This window comes from Acomys russatus, chromosome 5 (genome assembly GCF_903995435.1).
Source record: "Acomys russatus chromosome 5, mAcoRus1.1, whole genome shotgun sequence".
NCBI lineage: Eukaryota > Metazoa > Chordata > Mammalia > Rodentia > Muridae > Acomys > Acomys russatus.
Window position 1 is genome coordinate 63,441,735 of NC_067141.1, and position 10,521 is coordinate 63,452,255.

Here is a 10,521-nt window from a genome sequence, read left to right on the forward strand (position 1 = left end):
GGGCAGGAACCAAAAGGCAGAAGCTGGTACGGAGGCCATGGAGGAGTGCTACCTACTGGCTTACTCCCCCTGGGTTGCTCAGTCTGTTTTCTTATAGCACTCAGGACCAGTGGTGACCCCACCCATGTGGGCTGGACCCTCCCCCATCAATCACTAAGAAAATGCCTACAGATTTGTCTACAGAAGATTTTTTTTTTTTCGAGACAGGGTCTCTCTGTGCAGCCTTTGTTGTCCTGGACTAGCTTTGTAGACCAGGCTGGCCTTGAACTCACAGTGATACGCCTGCCTCGGCCTCCCGAGTGCTGGGATTAAAGGTGTGCGCCACCGTACCTGGCCTACAAAAGCTCTTATGGAGGCATTTTCTCAATAGAGGTTTCCTCTGAGATATCTCTAGCATGTGTTTTATTTGACATAAAACTAGCCAGCTCAATGAGTATGTGCAAAAATAAGTTAAACAACTAGTTTTCAAGTGTGTTTTTAAGTTGGCGTACAAAATGGGGTTGCACTGTGCATTTTCATACCTGCACACAATGTAGTTGGCTCATAGTCACTTCCTATAAAATGCCTTCCTCATACCCCCACGTATCCTTTTGCTTTAATATCCTTCATCATCTCTTTCCTCTCCTACACACAGGAGAGAAAAAATGTGATCTTTACTTCTAGTTATCTTCCTGAAAATGGCATAATTTCATTCTTTTTTTATGACTAAGCAGTACTCCACTAAGTTTATATACCACATGTGCTTTATCCATGTTGATGGACTCTTGGGCTGATTCCATGACTTGGCTATGTAACAAGTACCGTAATGAGCAAAGTATGAAGGTACCTCGATAGGAAGCTGCAATTCTTGAGGGCAAGTATCCAGAAGTGAGATTGCTGGACCATGTGAAAGTTACATGTTGCAGTTTAAGGTGTGAGCTCTCAGCCTCTGCTCCAGGCGCCATGCTTGCTAGCTTCCCTACTGTGATGGGCTCTTATGCCCCTGGAAGTGTAAGACCAACAAGCCCTCCCCTCCAAAAGTTGCCATGGTTGTGGTCATGGTGTCTTATCACAGCAATAGAAAACTAAGACCAAAGTTGGTACCAGGAATGTGGTGTTGCTGTGGCAGACCTGCCTGACCATGCTGTGTTTTGGGGGACTATGGAAGACCTTGGGACTTTGGATTAGCAACGTGGTTAAACACTGCAAGCAGAGTTTAATGGGCCACTGTAGTAGGAACTTGGAAAACAATAGTGCTGAGAGCTTCGTGGACTGCTCAAAAGATTTCAGAAGGCACAGTACTTGAAACTGGCCCAGACACCATTCTTGTGATACTTTGTCAAAAACAGTAGCTGCTTTCTGTCCTTGTCCTAAGAACTTGCCTGGGGCTAAACTTAAAAGAAAAAGAACAAGTTCTTCGGCAGATGAGTTTTCAAGGTAGCCTAATACTGACTCTGTCACATTGTTATCAGTGATCCCTCTTATAGTTTACAATGAAAAAAAAAAAAAAAAAAAAGCACAAATTAAAGAGGAAAGGGAGCACCAGGAACCTTTATGTTACAGCCAATGCTTGTGCTGAATGCAATAAGAAGAGTAAGAAGGTGCTTGATCTACACTGGAGTAAAGGAAGAGCTGCCTTCAGGAAAAGGCCCCACTTAGCTAAGTCTCCAACTTGGAAAAGGAAAAGACCTAGAGCTTTCCTGACCCAAAAAAGCAATTACCAAAAAAAAAAAAAAAAAAAAAAAAAAGCTGCTGTAGTGAGATACACACACACACACACACACACACACACACACACACAACAATTAAAAATAGCTCTGCAATCCTAGCGCTAGGCAGGAGGATCAGAAATTGAAGGTTATCCTCAGCCATATGGTAAGTTCCAGGCCTGTCAGGGCATGTGAGAGCCTGTCTCAATAACACAGATAAAAGACCAAATTACTGAAAGACCCTACTACTGCAACTCTGTCCAGGAGAGATGAGGCTGTCATGCCAAAGAGACACCTTACTCTCCTTTTTATTACACTGTCATCCTCACGAGCCAAGACATAGAAGCAACCCAAATGCCCATCTATGGCTAAAAAGTTCCATTAACCAAATCAAACAAACAAGCCCCAACCAACACCTATGGTACCAATACACTGTGGAATATTATTCAACCATGAAAGGATGAAATCTTGTCTTTTGCAACACGTGGGAGCCTAGGGCCTTTGATCCACTTTGAGTTGATTATTGTGTACAGAGAACAGAGGACCTAATTTCACTCTTCTGCTAGTGACTGACATGGAGAGTGTATAATTAATTCAACAGCTGAACACCAGGAGCTGGAAGATGGCTCAGTGGTTAAGAGCACTTGCTGCTTTCCCAGAGGACCTGGCTTTAACTCCCGGCTCTCACATTATGCAATTTACAACTGCCTGTGACTCTAGTTCCAGAGCATCTGATGCCCTCTTCTGGCTTCTGCAAGGACCCACGTGCACACACACACAGAGCACACACACAGCATACACAGACACATACACATGCGTATAGGTTAAATAAATACACATATCTAAAGAAAAAATCCTCAGTGACCTCCCACTTCATCCAGTTAGGTTGACTATTATCAAAGAGACAAAAAACAAAACAAAACAAAAAACAAAACAAAACAAATACACCCCCCCAAACCCAACACAAATGTTGTTAAAGGGAATATAAATTATAACAGTCATAAACACAATATAGAAATTTCTCGCAAAACTGAAAGAAGAAGCCATAGGAATCAGAAAGTCCACAACTGGCATAAGTTCAAAGACGACACTGTTACCCCAAAGGATAGCTGCACTGTCATGGTTATTGCAGCACTATTCACAATAGTGAAAATGGGGAGTGACACCCACATGCCTTCCAATGGATGAATGGGGTTTGAAATGCGATGTCATTCAGCCACAAAAAAAAAAAAAAAAAAAAAAAAAAAAAAAAAAGGATAAAGTCCTGTGATTTACAGCACTGTGCAAGGAACTGGAGGTCACTATGTCAAATGAAATAAGCCAGACACAAAAGTACAAATACGGAGCAAATACAGGTGTGTGGTGGCACACACCTTTAGTCGCCGCACTTGGGAGGCAGAAGCAGGGATAAAGTTTGAGGAAGAAAGCTAGCGGGCTGTCTGGTAGACAGGCGGACTTATTATGTATCAGCAGTATTAGCTCTACCTGTGTTCATCTAGTTGCGCTGCTCACCGCGGCACTGGAAGAGTCATGTCTACATAAATATCAGAAAGCTTTGGAGTGCACGTGTCTGTGAGAGATGGGCAGGCTGAGAGTGAGGCAGACAGAGGCAGGGCGACTGTGCCGGAAATCAAGGCAAATGAGGCATAATTAAAAACACAGCGACACAGACCCATGTGTCATCAGGCCAAAATATCACCAGACAAGAACTAACGTCTGACTCGTGTGCAGCACAAACATAACTGTTCCCGAGACGAGCCTGGCAGCAGGTACACACGCCAATGTGTTCTTTGTTGTTGCTTATTATTTATTTTATCAGCACGAGTGTTTTGCCTACATGTATGCGTGTGAACCACGTGCTTGCCTCGTCGGACGACCTAGGATTGGAGTTTCAGACCCTTGTGAACTGCAGCGTGGTTCTGGGAGTCAGACAGAGCCCTCTGCAAGTGCAACGAACACTGTTAACCGCTGAGCCATCTCTCCAGCCTCCTATATTTGTTTTTAAGTTATACCGGAGGTCGGGAGGAGCCCGTACTTTCACCCTACGCGGGAAGGTCACAAACACTGGTTTTTATCAGATATCTCTTCTTTATTCTAGTTTCGGAACGTGGATGTGACCCTGAAACATTCTGGTTTCTGATCTGGCACAGCTGGGCTCATCTATCAGGAAAGTATCAGCACGTAAGCAAGTAGGAGCGTGCTGCTCCCCTGGAGGACATGTGGGCACCTGCAGCCCCTGGTTCTAATAAAGCGCCATCCTGTGGTGCGCGTAGCACTGTCGTGCAGTTCCTTTCCACTGTGCGGCGCTGCTGCTCCAAGTGTCACTGTCCTAAAAGCGAAGGGCAGGAAAATCTTTGCTACTCCAGGAACCAGACATAAAGAGGGATGAGGGAGATAGGAGAAGGAGGAGGTTGAGGAAGAAAGCTAGTGGGCTTTCTGTCCACTGGGCTTCCTTAGGCTCCCCTATCTGACCCTTTCAATGAGGAAAGCCACCGTTACTCTTGACAGCCAGCTCTCGGGATGCTTCCAACAGTTCCAAACCTGGCTCCCTGCACAGTCCCCGGAGGAACTGTCTTACAGAGTCCCCCCACACTGCAACCCAAGGAAGTCTGGTTCCTAAATGTGAGGAAACTCCCAGTCATCTCTCTCTAAAATCTCTCCAGATGATCTTGATGTGTGGGGGGGGCAAAAAGGAAAGAGGAAAAAAGAAAGAGAAAAAAAGAAAGAAAGAAAGAAAGAAAGAAAGAAAGAAAGAAATGGGAGAGTGTGTGCTGAGCATCCCAGGCAGGGAGACAGGACAAGACCTGGCTATTCTCAGTATCATTCAGATCTGGGTTGAGTCCTGACTTAACAAGCCCCTCACCGTGGGATGATTTAAAATGTCTAACGATGTGGAGACAGTCACTTGCCTCTGAGGCTGCTTGTAAGACTCACAAGTGATTCCGGGCTGTCCTGAGCACCCTGGCTGGTCTCTGCAGTCCCCTCCACCCCTGTGATCTGAACCCACCGTGCACGTGGTTTTTTGTTTTGTTTTGTTTTATGTCCTGCTCTGAGGACAGCTGCTTGGCCTCTGCACCATCATCCCGTGAAGAAAAGAAAGCAAAAGAACTGTCTGTCCTCCTGAGAATCAAGGCTCTGGGACAAGCCCTCACAGGTCACTAGGCATCACACGTCTCCGTAGCAGGACTAAGGCGAATGGTCACCACTTGCTTCCTTGACATGTGAGGAAAGTCACAACTGTGGCATTCCTCCCCCCAGCCTGCTGTTGCTACTAGAACAGATTGCTGTTACCATTCAGTTCTGTTTGTTTATTTCTTTTATTTTTCTGTGTAGCCCTGGATGTCCTGGAACTCACTTTGTAAGTCAGGCTGTCCTTGAACTCACCTGCCTCCTGAGTGCTGACCACTCAATTCTTCATCCTGATTCTTCTTTCTTTTCATTTAAAAAAAAATATATATATATATATATATATACTTTTTTTTATAACCTCAGCCATTTTGAGCACTATATATCCATATAGTTGTGAAACAAATCTTACTTATTTTAGCTCTGGGTCATCATTTTCCTATCTTGCCTTCTTGTGATGGAGCCTGTTGTTCAGACTCAACATGTCAGTGGCAATCTTTGAGCAGTTCTGTCCCTCTGACGAACATCCATTGGTTCCATGGTGTTCTGAGGGCCGAGCTAGCCCCTGGAATGCCTTCCATCCCACTCCTCCCCATCCAATTCTGGCAGCACCATTCAAATCCAGAGCCTTATTATTTCTCATGTGTACAACATAAGAAGAGTTTTCTAGATGATTTCCCTCTCTCCAGTCTTGATTTTATTAACTGGGGCAGGGAGGGAGGAATCGCAGGAATAGAACCCAGGGCCTCACCAACTCTAACTAACTTTGTCCATAAATGCTTTTTATCATGACATCTCTGTGTTCATAAACACTTTCACTGAAGCTGGGTGTGGTGGCACATGCCTGAGATACCAGCACTCAGGAGGCCGAGGCAGGGGGATCAAAAATTCAACACCAACCTGTCCTACATAGTGATACAAGGCCAGCATTGGCTACGTGACAAGACTGTTTCCTGGGAATGGGCAGATGGCTCAGTGATTAAAAGCACTTTCTGCTCTTGCAGGGTATCTGGATTCTGTTTCCAGCACCCACATAGTGGCTCACAACTATCTGTGGGTGCACTATAACATGCTGCACAGAAATGTATGCAGGAGTGTGCACACTCACGTGCACGCACACACATGTATGCTCATATACACGGAGTATTATTATTTTTAAAGATGTATTTTTATTTCTGTGTGTGAGTACTTTGCCTACACGGATGTTATAAGCACCATATGCATGCCCTATGTGCACAGAGGCCAAAGAGGGCATGAGATAGCTCGGCGGTAGAGTGTTTGCTTAGCTTGCACAAGGCTATGGATTTGATGCCAAACACTGTAAAGATGAGCTTTCTGTAATGCGGCAGCCTGGCTCACGAGCATCTGTTTGATATGCCCTAACTCATCCTTCTAACCTCATTTCCAGTAAGCGTAGGGTGACTTCAAGGAAGCGACCAAAAGAGAGAGCCATTGCTGAGAAGACTTTGCCTGACACCAGTGACACTGCTTTGATTAGGGCTCTCATGTCTAAGAATGCCCTCAGGCGATGGACACACATACACCATTCTGAAAGTGTTGATTAAAAAACAAAAAACAACACACACACAAAAACAAAACAAACAAACAAACAACAACAACAAACGGTGTCACAAAAGCCTGATCTGGTGGCTCAAACCTTTAGTCTCAGCACTCAGGAGGCAGAGGAAGTGGGGAATCTCTGTATTTGAGGCCAGCCTGGTCTACATACCAAGTGCCAAGACAATCAGGACTAAATAGAGACACCCTGCTCAAACAACAGCAATAACAGCAAAATAAATAAATAAAGTTCTCATACATCTGTATTTGTTTTGTTTTTTTGAGACAGGGTTTCTCTGTGTAGCCTTGGCTGTCCTAGACTCACTTTGTAGACCAGGCTGGCCTCAAACTCACAGAGATCTGCCTGCCTCTGCCTCCCCGAGTGCTGGGATTGCAAGTGTGCACCACCAAGCCCAGCTTGTCTGTATTGTTTTAATGTTAAAAGTAATAGAAATGTAGTTCCTTTTGAAAATGATGGATTCAAGCTACTAGAAATTTTTTGCTGTCTCCTGTTTCTGCCCTTGACAAAATTGTCCTTGTCTTTCACCTGGACCACTGTAGAGCCTGCTTGCACGGTCCTCCTTGCTCCTGAACCACTGTAGAGCCTGCCTGTGTGTTCCTCCCTGCTCCTGAGTCATGAAGTTTCTCTGTGTAGCCCTGGTTGTCCTGGACTTGCTTTGTAGACCAGGCTGTCCTTGAACTCACAGAGATCCTCCTGCCTCTGCCTCCCGGAGTGCTGAGATCACAGGCATGCACCCCAGCACCCAGCTCCCAAGTTCTCTTAAAACCTAAGCATCCAGGTTCTCGACTTATTTTCAGTTACTGTGCTTCCCGTCACACCTTTCCCTTGCACTCAAGGCCTGCCTAACTCTGCAATTTTTGTTCCTTTCCATGGGATCTCTTCCCTAAGTCTACTTCCCGATTCTTCTTCCTGTTTCTCACCTTGGATTGTCACCTCAGAAACCCATGATCTGACACATCTACAACAAGCCTTTGGTTAACTGGCTGTTAGTCATCTTTTTCATACTGTGCATCGTATGAAATCCTTTTCCACCTCCCCAGGGCATCACCATGGCAACAAGGGTTATTTTTGCTCATCACAGCTGAAACCCGAGAGCCCAGACATCGCCTAGCATGTCATGAACACACACGGCATATATGCTGACGGGATGTGTGCATGTGTTGGGGCACTGACGGTAGAAAGCAGCCTGCTTTCTCCTTTGACATCGACACACAAGATGCTACACTTTTCTGACAGTGAAGTCACTTTTACTTGCTGGAAAGGAACCAAAGCTCCCCAGAGTATGTGCTGTCCCTCCCGTTGATCTGGTTCTCAGCAATAACCTTAAGCCTCTCAACGCCAGCTGTAGCTCTCAGGATCCTAACATTGCTCCTCTCTTCCGTTCCTCATAAAAATTCTGTGACAAATATCTGGCTTGAAATAGTGGCCATGCAGGAGAGAATTCACTTCAAAGTGTCCATCTTAGAGAGCAACTGTTACACTTCACCACGCTTCTTTCTTTTCTTTCTTTTCTTTCTTTCACGATAAGGTCTCACTATGTAGTAGTGAGTTCTAGGCTGGCCTGAAACTTGCTGTGTAGACCAGGCTGCCCTGGAACTCAGAGATCTGTCTATTTCTGCCTCCCGCACGCTGGCCCTAAAGGCTCCTTTCTTAATCTTTGTCTATATGGGGGTGGATATGTAATAGCCCTTTGTGAACACACTAGGGTGTTCTCAAGAACCAACAGGCTCAACAGAGCAGACGATTTGTAAGCACTGAAGGATGCAGAGCCTAGCATCTCCTGATCTATGTTTTGGCTTCTATGACTCTAAGCAGGTTGTGGAGACAGGTCTGAAGTTTCAGTGGTCCACGGGATGCCAACCAAATAACAGCAAGAGGATGGCTCAGGCTGTAAAGGCATTAGCCACACAGGCCTGGCGACAGGAGTTCAATCCCTGGAGCCTACGTTAAAAGCAAAATGAGAAGAAAACAACCCAGTGCAGAAGCACACATCTGGAACATCTGTAATCCCAGCAGTCCTGAGATGAGATGGGAGACAGAGACAGAATTACTTAGAAGCTTACAGGCCAGCCAGCCTGAAGATAGCATGACCTTGGCAGAAACAAGGAAGACCCTGCTTCAAAAAGATGGAGGGCGGGAGCCAATATATGGGTGCTGGGAATCGAACCTGGGTCCTCTGCAAGAGCAGCAAGTGCTCTTAACCTCCAGCCACCACTTAGTATGTCTTAAACACTACTATGAAGAATCTATGTCTCTAAATTCAGAGACTTCTGTAGATTGACGTTTTATTCTTTTGTTTTGTTTTGTTTTTGTTGTTGTTTGTTTCTTCGAGACAGGGTTTCTCTGTGTAGCCTTGGCTGTCCTAGGCTCACTTTGTAGACCAGGCTCAACTCACAGTGATCCGCCTGCCTCTGCCTCCTGAGTACTGGGATTAAAGGTGTGTGCCACCACGCCTGGCAAAGTTTTATTCTTATATTCTATCTACTTTTGTTTATTTATTAATTATTTTTGTTAACAGAAACGGATTTCATCATGACATTTTTTATGCATGTCGATCATCACACCTTCTTATCATCCCCCTGGGTAGATATCTGCCCTCTGTGAGATATATAGCTGGAAAATATGTTTTCTATTCCGTAGGCTGCCTCTCCGCTGTGGACTGTTTTTGTGACTGTGTATAAGCATTTTATTTTTCACACACATGTATCTGCCAGTGTTTGCTATTATTTCCTGTGAACTCCAAATCTTTGTCAAAAAGTCCTTGGCTACATCTCAGGTAGCATTTTGCCTGTATTTCCTTCCCTTTAACAGTTTCAGAGATGTAGCTCTTTGCTCCATCTTGAACTTGCCTTTGTGTAGAGTGAGAGGCACCAGTCCAGTTTCATCCTTTCACACATTTCCTACTCAGCTTTCCCAGTGCCATGTGTTAAAGAGACTGACTTTGCTCATCAGAGACTGACCAGTTAAAGCTTTGTTGGCTCCTCTCTGGGTCCTCTCTCCCATTCCATTGGTCTGCCTGCCTGTGTTTGTGCCAGGATTATGTTTTTGCTGCTGTCGTTACTACAGCTTTGTAGTATAGTTTGAGATCAAGTATTGTGACACATCTAGCAATTCCTTTTCTGCGTAGGATTGCTTTGCTGTTCTAGTCGTTTCTGCTACTGTAAGAGCTTTAGGATGGTTTTTGCTATTTCTCTGAAAATATCATTGCAATTTTGGTGGACATTTCTTTGAAATCTGTAGATTAATTTCTGTAATATATTCAGTTTTTCAGTATTAATTCTGCCAAACCATGATCTTGGGAGGGCTTTATGCCTTCTAGTGTCTTCCTCAATTTTTTTTAAGTGTCTTAATGAGAGATCTGTTACTTTCTTGTTTATGCTTGTTTGTAGGCTGCTTTGTATTTTTTTTTTAATCTGGTTATTGTTGTCTGTTGTGGGATAACTCTGAATTCTTTCTTACCAAGTTTGTTTTTGTTTTTTGTATACCTGACCAGTACTTCTGAAAATTGTCAAGGTCATTAAAAACAAAGAAAGACTGAGAAGCTGTTGGGGTGTACTGTGTGAAAGCGCATCTCTGTATATACAATTGTAAATTCAGTACTGGGAGAGAGCTATGGTCCCCATCACCAGTCACATATTTTGTAAATATTTGCTCCTTTCTCACCAGTCTAAGGCAGTCTAGAATTGTATCTGATTGGCTTTAATAAAACTCTGACAGCCAATAGCTTGGTAGCAAGTGGGGGATGGAACTTCTGGGCAAAACAAGAGGCTCTGAGAGAAGCTTCAGACTCACCAGTGGGAGACAGGGTAAAGGGACACGAACAGGTACAGAGATAAAGACCTAGTCACTCGGCGGATGTAGTGCCAGGATTAGCTGGGATAAGGTTAGATAGAGTAGCTGAAAGCCTGCCCAGCTAAAAGGCCGAAGCTGTAAACTCTTAATAAGCCTCTGGGTCATTAGTTATACTGCGGACGGGTCCAGGTAGTCCCGATATAAGAAACTATCAGAGCCAAAGGGAGCATAAAGAGGAATTTCCATTCAGTATAATGTGATAAGCTGGATGGATCCTAAAACAGAAAAAAGAATATTTAAACAAAAGCTAAGTAATTAGGAATATCTTGTGAGCTT